At 36.6% G+C, this 3,707-nt stretch overlaps 1 protein-coding gene across 1 annotated transcript in view; it reads left to right on the plus strand.

Moving 5' to 3' along the window:
• The window catches only part of kcnmb2a (potassium large conductance calcium-activated channel, subfamily M, beta member 2a), a 9,796-nt gene extending 9,733 nt beyond the window's left edge, over positions 1 to 63 (plus strand). The window contains exon 6 of the mRNA XM_079244080.1: positions 1 to 63. This exon is cut by the window's left edge and continues 483 nt beyond it. The gene's annotated coding sequence lies outside the window, so the exon portion shown is untranslated.
• Positions 64 to 3,707: the final 3,644 nt, after the last annotated feature.

Consider the following 3,707-nt stretch of genomic DNA (forward strand, 5'->3'; position numbering starts at 1 on the left):
GCTGGCTTTTACTGGGAAAACAAAGATTGCTTTTGCATGGTGTTAAACGGTTGCAAAGCCTTTCAGGGAGCATGTTTACAAGCCTAATGCAGTATATTATGAGCATATCCTGATCATGTTGCTTTACACAGAACATTTCTGTCTGCACAAATTGTTAAAAATGCTGAAAACTTTTTCTGTATTTCCATGTTTTCTGGAACAATGATTATTTTTAATCGACTTTAACAGTGACCAAATAAAATAAGGTCTTTCAGTGAACTTTGGTGGATTATTTTATATTTCTTATCCTGTTTCTGTTATGAAACTCTTCAGGAAATGTTTCCAGTTTAGCATCAGAGTTTACTTAATCCACACCGGCTAAATGTCCCAATTCCTTAAAACATGACTCATTCAAGGGTGGATGTTCACATTTCTAAGAATAACCCAGAGAAAATTGAGAATTAAATAAATTTTTTGGTCATAACTTTTCCCTCTGCTCTTTTCTTCTTTTTAACAGACAGAACAAGTTGGGAAATCATGATTTATGTGTTGGGTGAAAGCAGTAAAACAGATCATTAATCTTAGAGCTGTTCCCTCTTCCCTGAAGGATACATTCACAAACACATTTGCTTTCGGCTCTGCATATGACTTTTCAGTAACAGACTAACAGCTTAGCCACTGTTGTCTCATGTCTTCTTTGGAAATATTAATGTCTTCTTCAACAGTTAAGAAACTGCTAAACTAGCTGTATGGTTGGCAGTGCACTGATTAACCATCTCATGTATGCTGATGATTTGACCATTGTTTCACCCAGCAGTGCTGGGTTTCAAGAGTTGCTCACCATATGTCCCAATTATGGTTTAAACTTTGATGTGAATTATAATCCTAAAAAGAGTTCTATTATGATTTGTAGAGTAAACGTGGATAGAGACCTGTCCTTTCTATCCTTTTATCCATCAGGACAAGTACTTCCTGTCTGTTCTAAAATCAAATATTTGGGTCACATAATCACAGATGATGTAACTGATGACGGTGATATGAATAGAGCAGTATTTTATACATGCAGGCCAATTTGCTGACCAGAAAAATTTCCTTCCTTGGTGTTCAGACAAGGTTAAAGTGGGTCTTTTTAGGGTTTTTTTTTTTTTTTCTTTTACTCCTTTTTATACTGCACCTTTATGGAGTAATTTTAAAAAGGTGACCATCCATAAACTTCAGGTTGCATATAATGATTGTCTGCGTATTCTTCTGGGGAAACTGAGATGCAAGGCCGGATTATCCAATGGACATTATGGGCGCAGGCCCAGGGGCCCATGCCCACTTGGGGCCCATGTGGGGCAAACACATAGACTGTAATTAGACTTGGGCACAGCCTCCGTGACGTCACCCGTAGGTTTTTGAAGAGCTGGATTGAAGCTTGGTGGGCGGTTCCTGCCATCGCCATCTTGGCAGCCTCATGCGCGTCGTCTTGCCTGGAAAATACAAATATTGGCAATATCGGTCTTGTGTGCAAAAATGCAAAACACTTTTCAAAAACACTTGAGTTTAGCAAAGTGACGGGACATGAATAGGCCACACACAATACTAGAACATTCAAACTTGTCCATTTAAATAGTAAAAGTAATATTTAAATTGAGGAATTAATAGGGCTGTGACAATATGCTTTTGTCCCAATTCGGTTCCGATTTTTTCGGGTGCCGTTTTGATTTAAAATGCGATTCTAACAATTCTTCGATATTGCTTATTTTTGTTGATTAAAAACAAAAAAATGTAAAAACTTTTTTTTGTTTGTCATTTTTCTTGATTTCAATCAGGAAAAAACAACCCAGTAGCCAGACCATCATTCTGCTGCTATAATGCCCAAGAAGACAAGTAAAAAGATCAATAAAAATAACAAAAATGACAAAAATTTTATAGTGGATTATCTTTATTTATTAGGAAGAAAATAGACTTTTTAGTTAAATAAAAAAAAAACAATTTCAAATTGTGAAGCAAAAAAATCTTGATTTTCGATTCGATTTTCCCACCCCTAATAATTAAACATCTAAGAAAAATTAAAGGAAAAACAAACTCGTGTGACTCAGACAGACATGAAGTCATGTTCATTTCGTTTGTTGTCACTTCGCTGACTAACTTTATTCATGTAGCTGTCAGTCAATGAACACCATAACAACTAGGGCTGTGACAATAAGCTTTTGTCCCGATTCGATTCCGATCTTTTTAGGTGCCGATTCGATTTAAATTGCAATTTTCAAATTCTACAAAATTGCTGATTTTTGTACATTAAAAACAAAAAAAAAGCATTTCTTTTTTGTTGTTTTTGCTGGTCTTTTTCTTTATTTCAATTAGGAAAAAACAACACAGTAGCCAGACCATCATTCTGCTGCTATAATCAATGAAAACAATAAAAATGACAACATTTTTTTAGAATGGATTAGTTTTGGTTTTTTTGTTTTTAAAATAAAAAAAAAGATTTTAAAATTGTGAAGCAAAAAATTCCGATTTTCGAATTGATTTTCCCACCCCTAGTAATGAAATATCTTTAAAAAAAAAAAAATAAAAAAAAAAATGAAAGAACTAACAAACTAGTGTGACTCAGACAGACATGAAGTCATGTTCATTTCGTTTGACGACACTTCGCTGACTAACTTTATCCATGTAGCTGTCAGTCAGTGAACATCATAACAACTAGGGCAGACTTCATTACCTCTGCAGACAAATATACAACGATCACACCTTTACATAACTAAAATATTTCAGGGTTAGCTGTAATCTGATAAGTGTCCAGTGATTCCAGCAGCATGTAAACAAACTCACAACCTAACTAATCCTAACCTCGCATTCGTTAAATTGAGCTAATTGTGATCAGACTTAACGGGAACACTATGATGAACAAGTCAGTTTAACTAGTTTTAAGTGTGTTTTGGTTTCAATTTTAGCCAAATGTTTTTTAACTAGCTAGTTTAGCATGTTAGCATGCTAGCCAAGTTCAATAAGCAGATAAATGTCATTTGCTACATAAAAGCCCCTCATACATGAGTTAATGTTAGTCTGATGTGACTAAATTGTACGCTTAGACAATCTGTTTTTAAAAACAGTAAATGTTGTTATTATTAAAACAGTAAATAACAATACCTGTGTTTGCTAACGCCACCCGGTTAGCAAACACCGGAGGTTAGCCCTCCTCTCAGAGCCCCCCTGAGAGGAGGGGGGCTCTGAGAGGAGGGCTCTGAGGGGAAGGGGGCCCCTTGAACACTCTGGGCCCTTTTTAATCCGGCCCTGGGTTCATCTCTCTTTTAAATATGTTTGTATGTCTGTTTTATTTTTCTGTTAGTTTGTTTTTTTAATGGACATAGAGTCTGAATAAAGAAAGAATTACATAACAAAAAATCATCAGCTTAGCTGCGCTTTCTGGCTCTTAATGATAAGATAAAGTGATTCTCCAGCTGCTAACTCAGAGGGCGGTCCGTGTGGAGATGATGAGCCTGGTCGCAAGCTTCAGACTTTAGCCGTGTCGAGCTAGCGTGCTAAACAAACAGTCCAGCTTCTTTTCGGGACAGTACGATGACGAACATCATGAAGTATTACGGAGTTATTCCGCCCAAACTTATTGACTACACTACCAAGAGCTAGGGGTGTGTGTTTTCTACTAGAGTGGGGCTGCTCTGACCCCTTACGATCACCGCATAGATGGAGTAACAACGGAGCTAGCGCGGATGGGATTAGCT

Source organism: Telmatherina bonti, assembly GCF_933228915.1.
Source record: "Telmatherina bonti genome assembly, chromosome: 7".
In the NCBI taxonomy this organism is placed as follows: Eukaryota; Metazoa; Chordata; class Actinopteri; order Atheriniformes; family Telmatherinidae; genus Telmatherina; species Telmatherina bonti.